This window comes from Salvelinus namaycush, chromosome 26, assembly GCF_016432855.1.
Source record: "Salvelinus namaycush isolate Seneca chromosome 26, SaNama_1.0, whole genome shotgun sequence".
In the NCBI taxonomy this organism is placed as follows: Eukaryota; Metazoa; Chordata; class Actinopteri; order Salmoniformes; family Salmonidae; genus Salvelinus; species Salvelinus namaycush.
This window is the reverse complement of record NC_052332.1, coordinates 5,817,560-5,826,017: the sequence shown is the minus strand read 5'-3', so window position 1 is coordinate 5,826,017 and position 8,458 is coordinate 5,817,560.

The following is an 8,458-nucleotide window of genomic DNA, read 5'->3' as shown; positions in this document are numbered from 1 at the left end:
ACAGGGTCCTGATAAAGAGACGTTTATTTTTGTTGCTGAGTTTATGTTTTTAAATTAACATTCTTAAAATGTTCTCTGAATGTTACTAAAGTTTTATTGTGGTTTTTGAGAACATGGCTTTAAAAGAACCATGAGGAAATCTGGGGAGGAAACGTTATGGTGAAGTACTGAAATTCCCACAGAACAACGTTGTTTCTTACTTTCTCAGAACTATTTGAGAACATTCCCAATGCCAAACCATTCCTAGAACATTACCAAAATTATGTAACCATGTTTGAACGTTCTGTTAAAGTAATGAAATACCAAGAAAATTACTTTTTTTTTGTCAAGTTCCTTAAATGTGCTGAGAATGTTCCAAATCCAAGCAACTGTCTTGCACCATTCCCAGAAAGTTGTGGGAAGGTTGTATGCAAAATAACCATAGGACAAGCACCCTCTCACCAAGCTCTAAGAAACATATGGTTCTCTGAACGTTATGTGCTAGCTGGGTCTTATCAGAAGCTGTGATGATGGATTAGGAAGTGGGTGAGGGGTGAGTCTATGAGGTATGAGGATAGCTGTGTTTGTGTCTCGCGAGAATGATCCCATGTTAATGAACTTTGGGTAAGCAAGGTGCCAGGGACAAGTTTAAACATTCTAATCAAAGACAGGAGGCACTGTTCAATCAAAGACCTGGATTAAAAATACATTATTCTTCTGAGTGCACACTTGCAATCGTATTTAGTCAATTCATTTACTTCATTTAGTGTTTGGTTTAGATAGACAATCACATTTCATAGCAATTCCAACATGACTCTAATCATTTTGATGGAGTTTCCCCCTCAAACCTGGACAGGCGGACACCTGTTTTATTGGATAAGGCCTACAGACTCATCCATTACCCAGAGATCTCTCTGTCTGTGTGCTAGTCCTGTAAGTGATGTTTGCCTCCCACGGTGTGTTGGTGTTGTGGGTGTGAACCTGCTCTGGGAGGAGTTCAATGACTCCCATCGCTCAGTGGCTGAGTGACCACCTCTCCCACGCTCGCTCGCTCGCTCGCACGCACGCACACAAATGCATGAATTATTGGCTGACCCCCGCTCCCGTCAACCACAGACAGCATTACATTCATAATCCAAAGCCTGTCTGGGCCCACCTCATTCACTCACATATATACACAATCACACACACACGCAAGTGATTCACACACACACCTAATATGCGCACACATGCACACTTATGTGATGCGCACACACACGCACACACACGCGCATTCACACACGCAAACACGCATACACACACACTCTCTCTCTCACTCGCAAAAGCACACACACACCTCCATTCCTCTGATCCGCATTTCTCTCCCACGACACATTTCCTCCTCTTCTTCCTCATCCTCTTACCTGTCATGTGACATTTCAGGTCTTCTCTGTGACATGGCCAAAGCTATACAGTCTCCTTACTCTGTCCTCATGCCCACCACTCCCCCCCCCCTCTCTCTCCCTCCCCCTACCTGTTATCTGTATAAATGAAAAACGCGTTCAGTTATTTCCCCCACCCCCTCAGACAGACCCATCATACACACTTTGTTCCAGCACGTCTTAGTTTCTTTTGTTTACGGAACGATCTTAAGGCAACGATGGATGGTGATCGAAAAACACACACACATCTAGACTAGAGACACAGAGGAACATTGGGAGCATAGTGTGGAGTAGGCCGTTCTGAACATTCGATCCTATTTGCGTTAGTCTACAGGGCACCCCACCCCAGCCAGGCATCTCATGTCAGGAGCAGTCGGGGACAGAGGAACCACACACAGCGGCGCAGCGTTTTGTGAGGGTTTATAGAGCCCCACAGTGGAGGTGTCATAATGCCTATAAAACCTGGCTGTCAAACAGGGAAATGGTTCCAATTGTTTTTCCACCATTCATTTTTCCCATAGGGAATTTTAGAAACACTTAAAATAAGTGCTGTGTTTCGTGTAGGCTTACCCTGGCGTGATGTTTTGAAAACTGTATAAATCTCTCTAGGACAAGGTGACTTTTATCAATATATTCAGCTCTATTTACTCTAAGATTCAAAAATGCTAATTAGCATCAAAGTAGACTGTCACGCCCTGACCTTAGAGAGCCTTTTTATTCTCTATTTTGGTTCGGTCAGTGTGTGACTAGGGTGGGTACTCTAGTTTTTGTATTTCTATGTTGGCCTGGTATGGTTCCTAATCAGAGGCAGCTGTCTATTGTTGTCTCTGATTGGGGAATATATTTAGGCATCCTTTTCCCACCTGTTGTTTGTGGGATCTTGATTTTGTGTTGTTGCTTTTTAGCCCTACAAAGCTGTACATTTCGTTTGTTTCTCTTTCTTGTTTTGTGCCGGTTATCATATATAAAACATTATTAACCTACCCCACGCTGCATCTTGGTCCGACCATCCTTCCAACAACAATCGTTACAGAAGATCCCACCACCCACGGACCAAGCAGCGTGCCCAGGAGGAGCAGGGATCCTGGGCCTGGGAGGAAAGCCAGGAGTGGAGGACATCCTGGAAGTGGGAGCGAATTCATGGCAGGAGACTGAAGCCTGCTATGGAAGCAGGTGGAGGCAGCGAAGGAACAACAACAACGACACCGGGGTTCGCGGCCACGACGGAAGCCCGAGCGGCAGCCTCAAAAAACAATTGGGGGGGGGGGGGGCAAGGTGGGAACCAGAACCAACTCCATGTACTCACCGTGTGGAGTTGGTCACCGTTCAGGTACCATGTTTTCCGGTTCTACGCACCGTGTCTCCAGTGCGCCTCCACAGCCCGGTGCGTTCTGTGCCAGCTCCCCGCACTTGTCATGCTAAAGTGGGAATCTGTCAGCGCTCCTGGTCTCCAGTACGCCTCCAGGGTCCAGTACATCCTGCGCTGGCTCTACGCACTGTGTACCCAGTGTGCCTTCACAGCCCAGTGCGTCCTGTGCCAGCTCCCCGCACTTGCCGTGCAAAGGTGGTCATTTGTCCAGGACGCGTTGTGCCAGCTCTACGCTCCAGACCTCCAGTGCGCCTCCATGGCCCAGTACATCCTGTGCCAGCTCCACGCACCAGGCCTCCAGCGACGGTTCCCAGTCCAGAGCTTCCGGCGACGGTCTGCAGCCCAGAACCACCAGCGATGGTTCACAGTCCGGAACCTCCAGCAACGGTTCGCAGTCCGCAGCCTCCAGTGATGATCCATGGCCCGAAGCCTCCAGTGATGATCCATGGCCCGAAGCCTCCAGTGACGATCCATGGCCTGGAGCCTCCGGTGACGATCCATGGCCCGGAGCCTCCGGTGACGATCCACGGCTCGGAGCCTCCGGAGACGATCCACTGTCCCCGGTGACGATCTACGGTCCGGAGTCCCCGGCGACGATCTACGGTCCGGAGTCCCCGGCGACGATCCACTGTCCGGATTCCCCGGCGACGATCCACGGTTCGGTTCCTCCAGCGACGATCCACGGTCCGGAGTCCCCGGCGACGATCTACGGTCCGGTTCCACGGAAGCGGAGAGATCTGCGAGCGGAGCGGGGTCTACGTCCCGAACTGGAGCCGCCACCGAGGCTAGAGGCCCACCCGGACCCTCCCCCATAGAGTCAGGTTTTGCGTCCGGAGTCCACACCTTTGGGGGGGGGGGGGGGGGGGGGGGGGGGTATACTGTCACGCCCTGACCTTAGAGAGCCTTTTTATTCTCTATTTTGGTTAGGTCAGGGTGTGCTTAGGGTGGGTACTCTAGTTTTTGTATTTCTATGTTGGCCTGGTATGGTTCCCAATCAGAGGCAGCTGTCTATCGTTGTCTCTCATTGGGGATCATATTTAGGCAGCCTTTTCCCACCTGTTGTTTGTGGGATCTCGATTTTGTATTGTTGCTTTTTAGCCCTACAAAGCTGTACTTTTCATTTGTTTCTCTTTCTTGTTTTGTGCCGGTTATCATATATAAAAAATGATTAACCTACCCCACGCTGCATCTTGGTCCGACCATCCTTCCAACAACGATCGTTACATAGACATCATGCAAGACTACAAATCCCTGCAAGCTCCTGCACGTCATCTCTAGCTGACACCTTTGCTAACAGGTATTGTATCAATTTAAAAGTTCCACAAGACAATTCACAGAATTGTCAATTTAAAGAAATGTAGCCAATTTATTAATTACTAAATTTAACTAACATTAGATAGTTAATCCAGAGATTCTTAAAAAAAAAATATCCAGAGATTCTTATCTTTGCCTCGATTCGGCAGTCTCATCCATATCATCATGGCATTCGTAATTCTTTATGACTGGGAACAAAGATATGCGTCTGTTGGAAACAACAACATTAAAAATAAGTAGGGGCATGGATCAGAAAACCAGTCAGTATCTGGTGTGACCACCATTTGCCTCATGCAGCACGACACCTTCACATATAGTTGATTGTGGATTTTGGAATTGTGGCCTGTCCCACTCCTCTTCAATAGCTGTGCGAGGTTGCTGGATATCGGCAGAAACTGGATCCTGCTGTCGTACACGTCGATCCAGAGCATCCCAAACATGGTCAATGGGTGACATGTCTGGAAAGTATCCCGGCCATGGAAAAACTGTGAAATGTTCATCTTCCAGGAATTGTGTACAGATCCTTTGTCACGTTCCTGACCTGTTTTCTGTTGTTTGGTATGTGTTTATTGGTCAGGGCGTGAGTTTTGGGTGGGCAGTCTATGTTTTCTGTTTCTATGTTGGTTTTGGGTACCTGATATGGTTCTCAATTAGAGGCAGGTGGTTTTCATCTCCTCTGATTGAGAATCATATTAAGGTAGGTGTTTTCACACTGTTTGTTTGTGGGTGGTTGTCTCCTGTGTCTGTGTTTGTCGCGCCACACGGGACTGTCTCGGTTTGTTTGTACGTTCGTTCTTTTGTGTAGTCATTTTCCTGTTCGTGAGTTCTTCGTTTTATGTAAGTTCGCATGTCCAGGTCTGTCTACTCCGTTTTGTTATTTTGTTAGTTATTCAAGTTAGTTCGTTTTTTGTCTTGTCTAATAAATCATGATGAATTCACACCCCGCTGCACTTTGGTCGAATCACTACTCCTCCTCTTCGTATGAAGAGGAGGAGGAATGCCGTTACATCCTTGCGTTATTATTATGCTGAAACATGAGATGATGGCAGCAGATGAATGGCACGACAATGGGCCTCAGGATCTCGTTACGGTATCTCTGTGCCTTCAAATTGCCTGCTCATACCATAACCCCACCACCACCATGGGGCACTCTGTTCACAACTTTGACATCAGCAAACCACTTGCTCACACAACGCCATACACGCTGTCTGCCATCTGCCCGGGATTCATTCGTGAAGAGCACACTTCTCCAGTGTGCCAGTGGCCATCGAAGGTGAGCATTTGCACACTGAAGTGGGTTACGACGCTAAGCTGCAGTCAGGTCAAGACCCTGGTGAGGACGGCGAGCACACAGATGAGCTTCCCTGAGACGGTTTCTGACAGTTTGTTCAGAAATTCTTTAGTTGTGCAAACCCACATGTTCATGTTCACATCAGCTGTCTGGGTGGCTGGTCTTAGACGATCCCACAGGTGAAGAAGCCGGATGTGGCTTCCCGGGTGGCACAGTGGTTGGACCAGCGTCGTCCGGGTTAGGGAGGGTTTGGCCGGCAGGGATATCCTTGTCTCATCGCGCACTAGCTACTCCTGTGGCGGGCCGGGCGCAGTGCACGCTGACCAGGTCGCCAGGTGTACGGTGTTTCCTCCGACACATTGGTGCGGCTGGCTTCCGGGTTGGATGTGCATTGTGTCAAGAAGCAGTGCGGCTTGGTTGGGTTGTGTTTCAGAGGATGCATGGCTCTCGACCTTCGCCTCTCCCGTGTCTGTACGGAAGTTGCAGCGATGAGACAAGACTGTAACTATTTCCAATTGGGGAGAAAAAAGGGGGTGAAAAAAAAGAAATGAAGAAGCCGGATGTGGAGGTCCTGGGCTGGTCTGTCTACATGTGGTCTGCGGTTGTGACGGTGGTTGGACGTACTGCCAAATTCTCAAAAACAACGTTGGGGGCGGCTTATAGTAGAGAAAATAACATGTAATTGTCTGGCAACAGCTCTGGTGGACATTCCTGCAGTCAGCATGTCAAATGCACTGACCCTCAAAACTTTAGACATATGTGGCATTGTGTTGTGTGACAAAACTGCACATTTTAGAGTGGCCTTTTATTGTCCCCAGCACAATGTGCACCCATGTAATGGCCTAGAGTGCAGCCATGTATCCTAATCTCTAGGATAGGGGGCAGCATTCGGAATTTTGGATGAAAAGCGTGCCCAAATTAAACTGCCTGATACTCATGCCCAGAAGCTAAGATATGCATATTATTAGTAGATTTGGATAGAAAACACTCTGAAGTTTCTAAAACTGTTTGAATCATGTCTGTTACTATAACATAACTTATTTGGCAGGTGAAACCCCGAGGACAAACCATTCATATTTTGTTTTTTTGAGGTCACTCTCTGTTCAATGGGGTTTCATTGGGAATCCAGATTTCTAAGGGACCTTCTTGCAGTTCCTATCGCTTCCACTGGATGTCAACAGTCTTTAGAAATTGGTTGAGGTTTTTCCTTTGAGAAATGAAGAAGTAGCCATGTTCAGAATGAGGTTCGAGGGAAGTGTAGTCTTTGTTAGAGGCGCTTGACCTGAAAGCTAGTTACACTTTGTTTTCCTCCGGTATTGAACACAGATCATCCCGTCTTCAATTTTATCGATTATTTACGTTAAAAAATACCTAAAGTTGTATTACAAAAGTAGTTTGAAATATTTGGACAAAGCTTACAGGTAACTTTTGTAGTCATGTTGCGCGAGTTGGAACCTGTGTTTTTCTGGATCAAACGCGCCAAATAAATGGACATTTTGGATATGTATCGACGGAATTAATCGAACAAAAGGACCATTTGTGATGTTTATGGGACATATTGGAGTGCCAACAGAAGAAGCTCGTCAAAGGTAAGGCATAAATGATATCTTTATTTCTGCGTTTTGTGTCGCGCCTGGAGGGTTGAAATATGATTGTCTGTGTTAGTTTGCTTGGGTGCTATCCTCAGATAATAGCATCGTTTGCTTTCGCCGCAAAGCATTTTTGAAATCTGACACGTTGGCTGGATTGACAACAAGTGTAGCTTTAATTTGGTATATTGAATGTGTGATTTCATGGAAGTTTAATTTTTATAGTAATTTATTTGAATTTGGCGCTCTGCATTTTCACTGGATGTTGGCCAGTTGGGACGCTAGCGTCCCACATATCCCAGAGAGGTTTTTAATCAGCTTCTTGATATGCCACACCTGTCAGGTTGGATGGATTATCTTGGCAAAGGATAAATGCTCCCTAATGGGGATGTAAACAAATTTGTGCACAAAATTTGAGAGAAATAAGCTTTTTGTGCATATGGAAAATTTCTGGGATTATTTATTTCAGCTCATGAAACACTTTACATATTGTGTTTATGTTTTTGTTCAGTGTACATACATACTGATAGATTGAACAGATACTGTACATTGAAAGTGTTGACATAACCACAACCAACAATACAGAAGGAAACATTTTTGACTGAGGATTTCCCTCCTCCCTTCCTCTAGGCCATTGGTCAAGCTGAGCTGTCAATCATGTCTGTTAGCAGGAAGTGAGTAACAGTCGCTTGTTTCTCCAGCTGGGAGAATGAAAAAGCAACACTGACAGAGTCCAGGGAACAGCACATCAATAACACAGCTAAACACACAAAAACAGACCAACTCAACACACATTCAGACACACGCACACACACACACACACACACACACACACACACACACACACACACACACACACACACACACACACACACACACACACAGAGAGGGAGAGGCACACACACACACACATAGAGGCACGCACACATGCAGGCACATACACGCCATTTATATTTGTTTGTGTCTTGGTTGTAAGGTCCCCTCAGGCAGGTTACACACATCTGGGAGGCAGGGAGAGAGAGAATGGACGTAAGACTTTAAACTTCCTGAAGATCAGTCTCTACCATGTAGAGCAATGGTTAGAGATAGGGAACTAGAGTGGTAAAGAAGGAGGGTTTGAAAGGAGAGGAAGAGATGAAGGGACGGGAGGAGAAAGGGGAGGAGGAAGAAATTAAGATGAAAAGTTGTGGGGAGGAGGGGTGTGTGATGTTGTGGAGGTGAATGTCATCGGAAGGCCCTGGCTGTACTGACGGATTCTGAGGACTCCCCTCTCTTTGAAAGTTTGCGTGAGCCAACTCACGGAACGGCGGGCAGTTTTTTACACTCCGCTGCTCGCCGGACTGAACTGTAAACTAAAGATGACGTGCTCTCATTAGTCGGGCCTCCATGGCAACCCAGGTCCATTTAGTGTACCCAGAATCCCATTGTTTAATTGTCGGGGTCATGTCAAAGGTCAACCAAAATATTGATTACCTTTTTTAGGGGCAGCACTGAA